At 42.2% G+C, this 16,297-nt stretch overlaps 1 protein-coding gene and 1 long non-coding RNA gene across 6 annotated transcripts in view; both read left to right on the top strand.

Annotated features, from left to right (window-relative positions):
* hivep3b (HIVEP zinc finger 3b) overlaps positions 1-16,297 on the top strand; it is a 399,719-nt gene that overhangs the window by 197,382 nt on the left and 186,040 nt on the right. The window lies entirely within an intron of this gene.
* Positions 1,626-7,432, top strand: LOC148142162 (uncharacterized). The gene is made up of 2 exons (XR_015752211.1): positions 1,626-1,671; positions 2,812-7,432. It is a non-coding gene; the product is annotated as an uncharacterized LOC148142162 (long non-coding RNA).

Below are 16,297 nucleotides of genomic sequence, written 5' to 3'. Positions count from 1 at the left end.
CAGAAGAATAAAAAAGGGAAACATACAAAGAAAACAGTAGGAATAAGAGATTATCCAAAAATCTTCTTTTCTTTTCTCTTCAGCACCTTCCCCCTGGTACCCTGGTGATATAAAAGGCATCAGACTCTACGTCAACCAATCACAGATTCAAAGGCTGTGCCTCATTCCCTGCTGAACATCCTTGAGTCTGATCATATGATACTGGCCACAGCTTCAGCATAAAGTGCAGACATCAGCAGCAGCCCAGCCAATTCCAGACATGGAACCACTCTCTCTTTGTCATTTGTCTTTTCTGTCTCTCTCACTCTCTCTGTCTGTCTCCCCTCATTCTTGCCCACACTTCCCATCTTGTTTCGCTGTTACTGTATGTTTCCAGCTTTTTTGTAGTTCCGTGGAAATACCAAACACAGAGCTGCATTTTAGCTCCAGCACAGAATATACATTCAGACTTGTTAAAAAATGAAAATACTGCAGTTTTAACCACTCCATTGTTATTCTGCTATTACATAAGATCTGATGCCTCGGCTTGCTGGACAGTAAAATCCGTGTCAATTTTGTACTCATGATGATCAGTAGTGACTGAATATTAAACTGTCCTGTACCTATCTTCTGTGACAGTGGAATATTTTACAGCCTGAATTGTCAATTCAGACATTTTACAAATTAACAATACTCAGTGCATTTTTGACAAATAAACTGAATGTTAATTGTTGACTTGCATTGAAACTCCTGATTTGAAAATCATTCCAATGAGGCTGTAAGTGACTGTCTCTGACAATTGTGCTGAATTCATCTACATTTGTCTGCCAAGTGCTCTGAGATTCCGACAGAGGTTTTATTTGGATTATTTTTAATGTTACTAAATCCATTACAAACGAAGGACAGTAGGATGCCTTGTGAGTGCACTGAACATTCTCATTCAAATTACTTCTAATTATCCATGGTCCTTAAGTTATTTCTGAATTTATGAAAAACAATCAAAAATGTTTGCTTTTCTACATTAATCATTGGCATTAAAATGTAGCAACCTGCACAAAAGTCAGTAGTTTGTTCCTGAGTGTGCGTTTTAGTTGTTAAAAGGTGCATTCCATTGTTACAACTTCACTTTATGATGAGATTCTGGGTGATGCAAAGCAGATGGTTTTGTTTTTACCATATAATGTCTTATTCCATCGCTGGCCAGTAACTTATTGCAATTGCTGAATCAGTGTAGCTTTGGCAGCCTACTCTATGTGGTTGAGTTATAAGCAGCTCCGAGTATTGGATAAACATCGCAAACACTGCCTTAGTGTTACTGTATTTTCTTTTGTGATGTAATGCATTGAGCTTCATTCTTATCCAGTTACAGACTAACTTAAGAGGCTCTCATTGCTCCCTCAGGCCTTCCTTAAGGTTGTCTTTGAGTTTGTAGTGTTTCTGGCACCAGGATGCACAGCGCAAGCCTGCAAATACATTTGGCAGTTTGGAATGGTTTTGCATCACTGTGTTGTAATCAGCAGACTGAGGTCAACAGAAATATCCGACGTAGTCCAGAATTGCACTTTAGAGGAAGCAAAGGATGTACGAGGAGGAGCTTTTATCAAGACCTGTATTGTAGGTAGGGAGTTTTTCTGGACATGGCAAGACACCGTCTTTGTTACCTTCTGCCTTCTTGCAACCAAATCTTTCTGAGTATGTTTACAAAGCATCATTAACAAGCAGTTTACTGTTTTTCTTGTTGGCCTGCTTAGGCCCTAATTCTGAATTATGGAGAAAAGAAAATGTATAATGCTTTGCTTTGGATGTTGAGCACTGTGCAAGAAAGGGTTAAAATCGTGTCATGAGAAATCTTTGAAATACATAGCTTTGGGCCCGGGGAACGGATGTGGGAGGGGGGAGTGGGGGTGGGGTAGGGGGTGGGGGGTTTGTTGGTGGGGAGGGTTTCACAGGAAGAATTATATCTTGGGAAAGAATACTGAAAGGAAAATTTGGCATCTTCTGTTTGTTAGTTGTCATACTGTGTTAAGGAAGCACTCTCTTGCCTTGTAAACTGTCTTCATGAGCTAACCAGTGGGTTGTTGCATGATGATGTGAGTGGTGATACTGTGCCCTTCACCTGATGCTTATACTAAGTAAATGATGGAAATAAGGAAGGAAACAGAAACTTGTGATCCAGCAGCTTTCCAACAGCATCTGCTGCCCTCCAGATATACATCATTGGGCATTGCAGTGGACATGCTGCTGAACTTGGGGTAAGGAAGTTAGGACTAAGAAAGGGGAACCTTTTCACCCTGGAGAAAATAGAGTTGTAGAATAAGCTGCAGGTAGGATTTACCAACCATTCAGGATTGACCTGATCCTCCAAGAATTGAAGGCTGATCTTGAGCACATTGCTACGAGCAAACCCAAGGAGAATACTTAGTGGTGCTGAACACAATAGTGTTTAGTTTAAAAACCAATTTCTTTGATAAGTATCATTATTTTAGCTGTAAAAAAGTTGGTGATACGGAGGAACAGAAAAGGGTTATCAAGATGAATCCAATTGGAAATCAAACAGTCTGTTCCCCATCCTTTGGTTGCAGGACGTTGGTGCATCTGGAGGATAGACCAATGGTGGGAGAGTGAGGCATGGGCAGGTTTGAGTTGGGAACCTGGGACTGAACCTTCAGGGATGTTCCCAAACAGAGCTGGTAATCCTAGTTATGAGGGAAGAGCTTTCAAATAGATGATAGAAGATAAATCAATATGACAATAGTGTGTTTCTGGGCTAGTCCAGTGGAGCTGAAGAGCCTTCCTGTGTTCCTAACATTTCTATGTTCTTATTGAGTACAGTGCAAGACTACACCAAACAGGGGAAGTAATAGACCATAGACAGGGCTAAGCAACCCCACGATCAACTTCTCCGATCGTAGCTCAGCAGGCCTGCCACCTAGCTCATGTTAGAGTTGGACAATTAAACAGGAGGAGGAGGCTCAGTGAACAATCCCATCTTTATCAACGGGGAGTCCAGCATATCAGTGCAAAAAAACAAGGCTGAGCATTTGCATCATCTTCAGCCAAAAGTGCCAAGTGGACAATTCATCTCAGCCTTGTTGTTATAACCCCGGAATCAGAAAAACAAAACTTCATTCCATGTAATAGAAACCATTGAAGGCACTGGATACTGCAAAGGCTATGGACTCTGACAACATTCCTGCAATAGTTTTGCAGACCTGCTCCAGAACTTGGTGCACACCTGGCCAAACCGGTCTAGTACAGCAACAACCTGAACATCAACTGGAAATGATGCTGCCCAGTTACGCGCTGTTCACGAAAATGAGGACAAATCCAACCCAGCAGATCACCTCTCTATATGTCAACTCTTAGATTATCAACAAAGTGATGGAAGAGATCTTTGAGATTGTGGCATTTGCTCAGCAATAACTGCTCACTGACACTCAGTTTGGGTTCTGCCGGAGCATCTCAGCTCCTGATCCTGGAGCAGCTATGTGCACTTAACAATTGACGTTCTTGTAGTAAAAATAATGCAGATGCTGGAGATTTAAAGTAAAGACAGAGAGTGCTGGATAAGCTCAGCAGATCTGAAATTCCTGGACTGATGGCCTTGAAAAGTCCTGTGCCTAGGACACGGCCAATGAGAACCAACCAACCTCATACATCTTCTGTGCTGGTGGGATCACTGTCTAATTAGCCTCTTCATGATAGACTTCAACATCACTAACAATGGGTCAGGCAGACCTTACATGCTGGAGTACGAGGTGCATGGTCAAAGGTTGTATCTTTTTACAATGGGTCAAATTCTCCTCTCCTCTCCTCCCCTTCCCATACCAGAAACAAATCTGGCATATACTAAGGATTCCATGTGAAAAATTGCTTTGAAAGTTCTTGCTCATAATTTTAAAAGTCAAGTCACAATCCTAACCAAGTCCAAAAGTGGAACAGAGTAACTAGTGATTTGGGCTAGGCCTCCCTGGGCCAAACCCACAGGGATTCAATGGATGCCTAGAGTCTAAGAATTCCCAAAGTAGAATCTCTTTACTACAGTCATGTCTCCAACTCCATCCTCTGTCCCAAACTTATAATGATAGCTATGCTTGAAGCAGGTCAGAGGGTCAGGCGCTAAGATATGCTCAAAGGAAGGTCCCAATATACCCATTGGATCAACCTAGTTTCTGAAGTTACAGCAACAGCACATGAGAATGGACCCTGACTTTCACAGTGAGTCAGTTTGATGCAGTTTTTATTATTTGTTCACAGATTGAGGGTTTCACTGGCTAGACCAGCATTTATTGCCCATTCCTGATTGCCCTTGAGAAAGCTGCCTTCTTTGGCATGGAGACCTACAATGCTGTCAGGAAGGGAGGTGAACCAGTGACAGTAAAGAAAAGGCAATAAAATTCCAAGTCAGGATGGTGTCGTGCTTGGAGGGAATGTGCCGGTGGTGGTATTCCCATGCACCTGTTGCCACTTTCCTTCTAGTTGATAGGAGTTGAAGGTTTGGAAGTTACTGTTGACTGGTCTTTGGTGAGTTGCTGTCATGTTTCTTGTAGACAGGACACACTGCTGCTACCGTGTATCAATGGTATAGGAAATAAGCGTTTAAGGTGGTGGATCTGGCGCCAAACAGACTGTTTTGTCCTGATTCTGTCAAGTTATCTGAGTATTGTTGGAACTGTACTCATCCAGGCAAATGGGAATATTTCACCACTCCTCTCTCTCTTGTGCCTTTGACAGGCTCTGAGGACTTGAAAGGTTGAGTTACTGAATGTCGAATTCCTAGTGCTTGGCTTGCTCTTGTAGCTTGGATATTTATATCATTGGACCAATTCAGTTTCTCATTAATGGTCGCCCCCAGCACTCTCCAATATCTGCTCACTTTCTATAAGGCATAACTAAGCAGTGTGAGGGAATATTCCCGACTCGCCTGCAGCTCCAACAATACTCAAGCTTGATAACATCCTGGGTTAAGCAGCCCATTTGATTGGCATTGTATGCATCACTTATACACTTCCTTTACCATAACCACACAGTTGCAACAGTGTGTATCATCAGCAATATACATCGCTGCAACTCATCAAGTCTCCAACAGCAACATCTTTAAAACTCATGATCTTTACTACCGAGAAGAATAAGGGCAGCAGATACACTGGGACACCATGTTGGAGTCAAGAGTGTGGTGCTGGAAAGACCATTCCCTCCACGACTACCTGGTCAGGTCCAAGCCCCCTAACAACCCACCCTCCCCACCCGGCACCTTCCTCAGCCACCACAGTAATTGCAAAACCTGCACCCACACCTGCCCCCTCACTCTGTCCAAGGCCCCAAAGGAGCCTTCCACATTCATCAAATCTTCACCTGCGCTTCCACACATGGCGTTTATTGGATCGGTTGCTTCTGATGCGGTCTCCTGTACACTGGGGAGACAGGACACCTACTCGCAGAGTGCTTCAGAGAACATCTCCGGGACACCTGCACCAATCAACCCCACTGCCCCATGGCTGAACACTTTAACTACCCCTCCCACTATGCCAAGGACATGCAGATCCTGGGCCTTCTCCATCGGCATTCCCTTACCACCCGACACCTGGAGGAAGAATGCCTCATCTTCCACCTCGGGACCCTTCAACCCTATGGTTTCACCAGTTTCCTTATTTTCCCTCCCCCACCTTACCCCAGTTCCAACCTTCTAGCTCAGCACCGTCCTCATGACCCACCCCATCTGTCCATCTTCCTTCCCACCGATCCGCTTCAACCTCCCCTCCGACCTATCACCTTTACCCCCACCTCCATCCACCTACTGCACTCTCAGCTACCTTCTCCCCAGCACATCCCCTTCCCATTTTTCTCTCCACCCCCAAGGCTTCCAGCCTCATTCCTGATGAAGGGCTTTTGACGAAATGTTGATTTTCCTGATCCTCGGATGCTGCCTGACCTGCTGTGCTTTTCCAGCATCACACTCTTGACTCTCTCCAGCATCTGCAGTACTCATTTTTGCCCAACATCTGCATGTCCCCATCCAAACCACTCCCTGTCCAGCCTTCGAACAAAATGACCAGTGATCCTTTACTATCACTGGGTGAAAATCATGGAACTCCCTTTCTGGCACTGTTCAGTATAGCTATACCAGAAGGACTGCAGTGGTTAAAGAAGGCAGCTCATCACTGCTTTCACCAGGGCAATTATGGATGGGAAATAAATGCTGACTCAGCCAGTTACACTCACACACACACACGCACACGCACACACACACACACACACACACACACACACAATGAAGGAATAAAACAAAATTCCTAACATGCAAAACCTTTTTTACACTGAAAAGAATTAATTATCCAATATTCTGAAATAAGCAACAAATACAGTGTGAGTAGGGATTTAGTGCTGAAATTAATTGAATTGTTGGAGAATTTCAATTATGCCATTAGGGTTTAAGTGTAGATTGTATCAGTCTCAGTAATCCACCTTTGTTAGGAGAGTTTTCCTAAGCACTCTCATCTTCTTTCCAAAAGTAAGAGAGAGCATTATCACTCTGCATCATGAATTTTACAAGAGGCCTCTTTGCTTCTATTTAGAAGTCATTCATTAGACTATCAGTTCTGCTTTTCTATAACTGGAAGTTAAACTATATTAAGGAAGACCTTGAGATCAGCCATGATTTCACATCAGTATTTCTGCTGGTATTAATTGAAATAGTCACACTCACAACACATGCCAAGTTGCATGAAGACAATTGTCCTTTTTATTTCAAAGAAAATGAATGAATAATGTCACTTATGGACAATTTATCTTGACCCAAAATGGCTGCTAAAGGATTGATGACCATCTGTGATTTTTGCACAGGTGAAAGATTAACTCATGTCTGAACATGCTTTCAGAAGCTTCTTAAAATATAAGGTTTTGTTCCCTCCCTTGAATAGACATCTGCAAAATTCACATCTACTGTTTGTGAGTTCAGCCACAAGTCAAAATCTATGGACTCCTAGAGCTACTGCCTCTGAGCATGAAACTTAACAATGAAATGTGGAGAAACCAATTCATCATAAGCTATTGTGAATAGCCCATCCATCCATTTCCCATTGCATAGCATTGGCTTTAGATTTCCAAACCTTACTGGGTGGACAATAGAAGTATTGATTGTGTAACCAAAACTGTCTTCAGGAAAACAAACTTAATATTCCAAGAACCAGTCAGTCTGGAAAGCCATAGAACTAGAGAGACAATTCCTAAAGCCAAAAGGTTAGAGCCCAGCCTCAACCAAGGTGGGTTAACTCAGGCAGTGCAAGAGTGAGTATGATTTGGAGATGCCGGTGATGGACTGGGGTTTACAAAGTTAAAAATCACACAACACCTGGTTATAGTCCAACAGGTTTAATTGGAAGCACTAGCTTTCGGAGCACCGCTCCTTCATCACAAGAGTGAGTAGTTAGTTTTATTTGAAGTGATTCAGTTCTACAGACCAGTCATACATTTGTCTGGAAATGCTAAGACTTTTAACTTTCATTCTTCTCCAATGAAACACAAAGGGGAACCCATCCAGACCAATATTGTGTAGACCTGAAAAGGCTCACTATCAATGTGATAGTGGTTATGTGCTATATGTTTAAACAAACTGCATATTTTGTTTTGTTGAACCCATCTTTACCCTGTACATGTCTGTGTTGGTTACATTTACATGCTGGGATGCTGTGTGAATAAACCTTTATCTTGTCATTGGATTTAAACTTATCTGAAAGCCTACTGAAATTCACAACAGACCAAAGAGATAGAATGCTCCCTCTAAACACACCTCTTGTTGTGGACAACTGACAGGTGAGAATTAGGGGAAATTATCTCACTAGTTATCTAACCTTCCTCTTCCATCAGTAACGAAATGCAATTTCAGCTCAAAAGCAAGTGACCATATTTGGCTGATTTGCTTTGTGTAACGGATGCCTGTAGAAAACATAAATGTTTATCGTCCCAAACTAGAGGCTAAAAACATGTGTAAGTATTGCTATTTCTCTTGTTATGTACTACATCAGCTCTGAAGTGAAATGAATGAGCAACATTCAAAAGAACTTACATCTAGCTTCACCTTTGTCATTGGGTTTCCTGTCAATTGTTGAGCAGGGGCTAAGCCAATATTTGAGAAATGGTTATCTCCGCTGATTTAATAAAACAAAGAACTGCAGATGCTGGAGATCTGAAACAAACAAAACCACAAACTCAGCAGATCTGGCAGCATCTGGGGAGAGCAAAACAGAGTTAACTTCTGAGTCCAATCTGACTTTGTTTACCCTCCATGTGGATTGTTGGGGGTGTGAATCAACAGTAGCTGAGTTAGTTATCTGCTTATCAGTTGTACCCAGGGATGGAAAAGCTTCAAAAGAGACATGAAGATGATTCAGAGAAGAATATTCACCCTGACTAAATAAAACTATCTTGCTGGTGTATTGTGGTTTAATATGATTTAATGTTATTGTTACACCTCACTGGGGTATTGCACTGATAATTGAGAGTTTCTATTCCCAGTCATTAAATAATTAACAATTTTATAAAAGTACATAAAGTACCTGCCCTTCAGACCAAGGTTGACAGAAAACGTGGAGCAGATTTGTGCACTTGACAAGATTAGATTAGATTAGATTTAGATTACTTACAGTGTGGAAACAGGCCCTTCGGCCCAACAAGTCCACACCGCCCCGCCGAAGCGCAACCCACCCATACCCCTACATTTACCCCTTACCTAACACTACGGGCAATTTAGCATGGCCAATTCACCTGACCTGCACATCTTTGGACTGTGGGAGGAAACCGGAGCACCCGGAGGAAACCCACGCAGACACGGGGAGAACGTGCAAACTCCACACAGTCAGTCGCCTGAGGCGGGAATTGAACCCGGGTCTCTGGCGCTGCGAGGCAGCAGTGCTAACCACTGTGCCACCGTGCCGCCCACAAGAATTACTGTTCAGTACGAATAACTAGATTCTAACTACAGGGAAACATTTATGAATTGTTGATATGTAGCTCTACTGGCTAAAATTCCAACCACCTTAGAAAACTCCCCTTACATACACATACACAGACAGACACAAAAAAAATGGATGTCATGAATGGAAGGAAAGTCTGGGAATGCAGTTCAATGCTCATTGAGTATATTTAAGACTGAGACAGATAGATTCTTGATTGTCAAGGGGATCAAGGGTTACGGATAGAAAACAGGAGAATGGAGTTGAGAAAATTAGCAACCATGAATGAAATGTGGAGCAGACTCAATGGGCTGAATGGCCTAATTTGTGCTCCTATGTCTTATGGTCTTATGGCCCCTATCCACAGGGTTTGCTGAGATGACCCTTTTAACTTGTCCTCAAATTTCCTTCTCCAAGTACTTCCATTTCTGTGCAGGAGGCAAAGACTGACTGGTTTGCACTTCTAATACCTCTGACTTATTGGTCTAAAGCAACTGTTGAGGGAAATAAACTGGCTAACTTCAGACTTCAGGTGTTGGTATTGCAGAGGAAAGAACAGCACCTTCCTCTCTGGAGGTTAGATGACTTGTGATCCAAATACTCACACCCACAAGCTGTTCAGCTACCTTGAACCAAGTGTATTGTTACTGGCAGGCAGAAAACCTTTGTCATCAACAGTGGGTCACGATTCCACAAACCAATCAGCTACGTATTGCCAGCAGAATCCTCTTTTGTACACATTCCTTGGCTCTAGTCCATCTGCAGACTTCCCCACTGTTTGAAGAAACAGTTGTTTAAATAGCATTTACAAAAGGTCAGCAATCCTTTCCAAAATCTTTGGTTTTTAAACAATCCTTTTCCTATTTCAAACCACAATTAAGAATACAGAAAATAAAAAGTTGTGATCTTATTATCCTTTGTCCACCCAATGAATACAGCCACATTCACTCATCTTACCATCATGTGTATTTAACACATATGCACAGATACAAGTAGACACGTCATATAACATACTCATATGAAAGAAAATATCGACATCTTTCACACTAACATAAACAATCAGTGTGCTGAACCATATGGTTTATTTGGCTGTGTGTTGCATTTAGATTTTTGGAGGGATTCTCACTGTGAGACCCAGCAAGATTTCTCACTGTATTTTACGAAGTGCACCTCATTAACTACCTACCCCATCTCCACAGTATAGGTTGAGTCTGCTTCTTGCCCCATCTTGCCAGGTGCTGTTCCCGGAACAAGTCACCACTCACATGCTGAGAGACTGGCAACCCTTTGCCCATGCCAACTTTAAGACTCTAACGTACATCCAGACGAGCCTTGTCAGCCTGGAGCCGCACTGCACAGCTTCTGAAAGATGCCCCAGACATAACAAACAAGGGAAACTTGGCACCCGCTTTGCAGGCAGGGACCTAGCAGTCCTGATGGACAGGGCAGTGCAGCAATGTTTTACCAGGACCTACAGTGGATGCCACAAGAGCAAACCATGCCAGTCTGGTCTAAGAATGCCACCAAGGTCAGTGCAGTCTCAACCATCTGGAGGATTGCCCAGCAGTGCAGGAAGAAGATTAATGTCCTTCTCCATTCCACCGGTGTAAATCCCATCATCTGATATCTCACACCCACTCTGTAACTGTACCCACCTCCCACCAAGGCTCATGCTCTACCACTCTCACTGCAATCTGCAACATCTTCCTGACTTGCTGTCATCACTCTCCCTGATATAAGATTCTGTCCATAGAATCTTACTCATGCTTACAAAGGTGCTCAAACATGCATAATTCCGATACATAGAAAACATGCAGTCACTTACACATGTTTGCATATATATATATATAACATATAAATGTTTACATATAAGAAGACATGCACATATCTAACTTCACACGGAAACATTTACCCAGACTCTCAACTTCAAATATGCACTCGAAAGCACACACATACACACACTTTCACCAGCGATGTGATTTATGTGCTCTGATTATATGAGCACACTGGTGTACTTACAAACCTTTACATTTCATTTGACAAAACTCCAAATTCTGAATGGTACTTTAAGTGCACAATTATATTTGTTAATTTTGTGATTCCTTCAGAGGGATTTTTTTGAGTAGCTCAAGCTTTAATGCACCTTTCTATTAAATGAAAGGAAGTTCTGTCCTAATCCCACAACAGATAAACCCCCTAACTGAGGAAAGTCTGTTTCATAATGTAGCTCTTCCATAAAATAAAACACCTAACATTTCAATGATTGATGAGTACAGTATCATTTTGAAAGTGAATCCATATGTTTCCCACAGTTATCAATATTGATTTATTTGGTGCAGTACGTCTTGCTACTTTGATTTGCCCTTTTTGTTCTAAGCATTGATTTTCCCCACCTACCTCCATTCTGAAGTCATCAAAACCTTGGTGGGATACAGTCAACCTGCAATGCCTAGCTTGAATGGCTGTTCATCAAGGAGGTTATTGATGATAAATCTGAGGACACCATTGCTGACCCTGATCCTGTCCACAGCTATTGGAAATCGGAAATCTAGTAATCCTTCACTTTCCTTATCTGTGCTTGTACCTACTCCGAGCTCCAGAACAAAATGAATTAAACCCAGGCCCCTCATAATTTGTGTGGTTGAACCTCAAGGCCTGTTGTGTTTCAGAAGTGCTGCTGTCAGCAGTCACTGTGCTCCATCGGTAAAAAGATATTGTCACTGCTGTATTGCAGGAAATATGATAACTAGTTTGGGCATAGTGCACTCCTTTAAACACCAACGTGATAACAACCAGGCAATCTGTCTTTGTGATGTTGACTGATGGGTGGTTACCGGAATAATGCCCTGCTCATCTTCAAAGCAATGTCACAAGATCTTTTACAACTAAATGAGCAGACAGGCTGGGCGTCAGTTTAACATCTCATTTAAAGACAGCATCTCCAACTGTGTAGTACACCATCAGTACTGCACTAGAGTGCTGGCATTGATTTTTGTGCTTACGCTTTGAAATGAGACTCGAACTGGAATCTTCTGACACAAAGAAGAAAGCGCTGCCCACTGAGCCATAGCTGAGATCCAATGATCACCTTGTCACACAGAGGACTGTGCATTGCTGGGGATCAATGTACCAAATACGTAGTGCTCCAGACCTATGGGTCATGCTTTGCTCATTTCCCTCTTCCAGAATGGTTTTGCTTTGTTGATTGCTGGATATCTGTCAGCTAACACTGGCACAGGGGGAGCTTGGTTGTGGACGAATGATAGGACCAACAACAATATCTATTTACAGGCAGTGAATGCTTAGATAATGATTTTCCATTTGGTTCCTGCTTTCCCAGACGGACAAGAGTTTATCAACCAAAAGCAACTGTTACAAACAGAATGCTTGCTCATGTCTAGGTACGTAATCTTAGAAGGCACTGCAATGAATACACCAACAAATGATGGAACCCCTTGTACTGTTAGTCTCCCTATAAGAGTCATAGAGCTGTACAGCATGGAAACAGACCCTTTGGTCCAACTCGTCCATGCTGACCAGATATCCTATCCCAATCTAGTCCCATCTGCCAGCACCCGGCCCATACCCCTCCAAGCCCCTCCTATTCATACACCCATCCAGATGTCTTTTAGATGTTGCAATTGTACCAGCCTCCACCACTTCCTCTGGCAGCTCATTCCACACACGCACCCCCTTTGCTTGAAACGTTGCCCCTTAAGTCTCATTTATATATTTCCCCTCTCACCTTAAACCTATGCTCTCTAGTTCTGGACTCCCCCATCCAAAGGGAAAAGACCTTGTCTATTTACTTAGAGTAGCAAGCAGGAGTGTGGTTTTATGGGCTGTTGGGCTGCTGTTCAGCAAAAACTCTCTTCAGGAGGTGGAGATTACTGTAACAAGGTACATCAATACAATGGTGGAAATCTAATCAGTGCTGTCCATCAACTTACAGAATGAAAGCTGTGCAAAACCATATTGTCAGAATTGATGAAAGGAGGAACAGTTAAGATTGGGCAGAGAAGATTAGATTAGATTACTTACAGTGTGGAAACAGGCCCTTCGGCCCAACAAGTCCACACTGCCCCGCCGAAGCGCAACCCATCCATACCTAACACTACGGGCAATTTAGCATGGCCAATTCACCTGACCTGCACATCTTTGGACTGTGGGAGGAAACCGGAGCACCCGGAGGAAACCCACGCAGACACGGGGAGAACGTGCAAACTCCACACAGTCAGTCGCCTGAGGCGGGAAGTGAACCCGGGTCTCTAGCGCTGTGAGGCAGCAGTGCTAACCACCGTGCCACCGTGCCGCCCACTAAGTGCAACAAACATAACTTGGGCCAAAAAGAGGATTGGTAAGATCGCATCAACAATATCCTTTTATGTAATAGGTTTAACTTTGCAAAATTCACCACTTCACAGGAGCATTGCCAAAGCAGATTTGACTTGAGAGAGTGTTGCTAGAAAAGCACAGCAGGTCAGGCAGCATCCGAGGAGCAGGAAAATCGATATTTCAGGCCAGAGCCCTTTATCAGGAATGAGGCTGGGAGCCTCGGGGGTGGAAAGATAAATGGGAGGGGGGTGGGGCTGGGGAGAAGATAGCTGAGAGTGCAATAGGTGGATGGAGGTGAGGGTAAAGGTGATAGGTTAGATAGGTTAGGTTACAGTAACGAGCCAGAGTGTGGTTTTTAGTTTAATATCAACTGATGTGCTGACCCACATGAATTTTGGATGTTGTATAGTTGCAGATGAGAGGCCTGACAGCAGAGAGTTAGTATTTTCCACTGACCAGGCTGCAAAAGGCTGACTTCATTGGGTCTTTGCACTGGCACCCATTCTTCTCTCCCTTTGTGCTGTTAAAGGAAACAGAGAAACAACTATCATTGCAATTTGGAAAGATAGAGGCAGTACATTATTTTAGATTAGATGCTGTACAGTGTGGAAACAGGCCCTTCGGCCCAACAAGTTCACACCGCCCCTCCAAAGAGAAACCCACCCAAACCCATTCCCCTACCCTATATTTACCCATGACTAACACACCTAACACTGTGGGCATTTTAGCATTTTATTGCCTTTATTCTATGAGTTATTCTCGAGTGAAGGACAAATGAATAGCCCATTTCGTAATTAAAGACGCAGCATGCAGTGCATTGTTATTGACATGAATGAATCACTTTCCTTCATGAATGCATTTTAAAACACAAATAGATCATTATTCACAAAACACCTGCTAATGTGAAGACCCTCATCCCAATCTTTATTCTGGCTGCTTATTTGCCCTACTGTGGAGCATTTCAGGGCACAACCATGTCTAGCAATGGTAAGTAGTTTTCACTTACACTTAGGAATTGATTCTTACTCTGCTACAGGAGAAGAAGTTGATTGGTTGGTGAGTATCTATTAAGTCACTAAGTTTTATTCTAATCCTAACGTTCAGTTGAGTACAGCAACTGATTTAAGGTTAATAAAATATATCAAAATACAACTAAATGTAGAAATGAATAAAATAATTAAAGAATAATTGGAAAACTTTAAGAGTGGAAGGACTGGTGACATATCACAATTGCATCAAATCGGAGTTCCTGGATGGCGGTTTGGTGCAGAGCAAACATGTCTGGGACAAGTGTTTGGAGTTTGAGCAACTTTGGCTCAGTGTTTATGAGCTACAGACGGTGAAAAATGCTTCATAGGGCATTGGTACCAGTACTGGGGAACGTAGGATTTCACTGATAGGACAGTCTCCACCGGAACCATACTGGGGTCAGCAATCTTGCTGACTGCAAAACAAGAAAAGTGGAGAGGACTTTAAGTTAATTAATGGGGAAAAGGGATCAAATTTGAGAAAATACAATAAATCAAAGAATAGAGTCAAGACCAAAGAGGTATCAAATTTGTAAATGATAACTAGAAAGGGAAGGATACAAATTATGAATCTAAGAGTCAACCAGTAGATTAGAATTTACAATGGATAAAACTGAATGATCTATAAGATTTGAAAAAAAAAAGTTGAATTAAAATCGCAAATAGAAATGAACTAGTACAATCTGATGGCTAATAAAAAGACCTGGCGAGAGGATGGCATGGATTAGAATCTAAGTCTTAAAGGGTACAGTGCATTTCAGAATGACTGGAAGCTGCCAATTATGAGGGTATGAAAGCAGAGCTGGCAAAAGTGAATTAGCAACTTAGGTTAAAAGATAGGTTGATAGAAATGCAATGGAAAACATTTAAAAGTACATTTCAAATGCACGGAACAGATCCATTCGAACAAGTTAAAAAAGCTCCAAGAGATAGATTCACTATCAATGGATAGCTGGACATATTAAAAATGTATCAAACTAAAAGAAAATGCATTTAATTGTGGAAAGACATGTAGATCAGAAGATTGTTCAGAATTTAGAAAACAGCAAAGAATGGTCAAAAACTAATGCGGAAGGTGAAAACTAGCCAGAAATACAAAAACAGATGATACGAGTTTGTGTAATTATTTAACTAAGAAGAATTAACAAAGTGAACATTGGTCCTACAGAAAGTGAGACTGGGGAATTAATAATGGAAAGTAAGGAATGGCAGATGATTTGAAAAGGTATCTACCTCAACCTTCATGATAGAGGACACAAGTAACACTCTAGAAGCAGTAAATCAGGAAACTCAGGGAGGAACTCAGGAAAATCACAATTAATGGAGCAGTGATACTGCATAAATCTTTGGAGCTATGGGCTAACAATTGCCATTGTCCTATTAGACCTCATCTTAGCATCTTAAAATAACTGTTTAGGGGGTTGGTTGAACATAGAAACAGGAGTAAGCCATTCAGCCTCTTGAGACTGTTGCACCATCCAATGAGATCATGGCTGATTTGTGGCCTAACTCCATATACCTATCTTTGGCCCATATCCCTTAAAACCTTTGCTGAACAGAAGTTTATCTAACTCAGGGGTAAAATTAACTGATTCAGCACCCATTGGCATTTGTGGAAGAGAGTTCCAAATATCTTCAGGCTTGTGTGTGTAGAAATGCTCCCTGACATTTCTACTGAATAGTCCAGCCCTAATTCTCAGACTATGCTCCTAATTCTAGAAACCTCAACCAGTGGAATAGTTTATCTACCCTGTCTTTTCCTTTTGATATCTTTAAGACTATGATGAAATCACCCCTTAACCTTAGCAAGTTTTGAGAAGATTTGTAGCTCAGGTTGTGGTTCTGGATGTAGGTTTGCTTACTGAGTGGGAAGGTTCGTTTTCAGATGTTTTATCACCATACTAGGTAACATCTTCAGTGAGCCTCTGGATGAAGCACTGGTGGTGTAACCCGCTTTCTATTTATATGTTTGGGTTTCCTTGGTGTGGGAAAAGACTTGCTAAC

Source organism: Chiloscyllium plagiosum, unplaced genomic scaffold, assembly GCF_037043375.1.
Source record: "Chiloscyllium plagiosum isolate Xiang-an unplaced genomic scaffold, Cpla_swu_hap1 HiC_scaffold_30, whole genome shotgun sequence".
NCBI classification, from domain to species: Eukaryota; Metazoa; Chordata; class Chondrichthyes; order Orectolobiformes; family Hemiscylliidae; genus Chiloscyllium; species Chiloscyllium plagiosum.
Note: the sequence above shows the minus strand (reverse complement) of the source record. Positions and strands in the feature narration are given on the sequence as shown.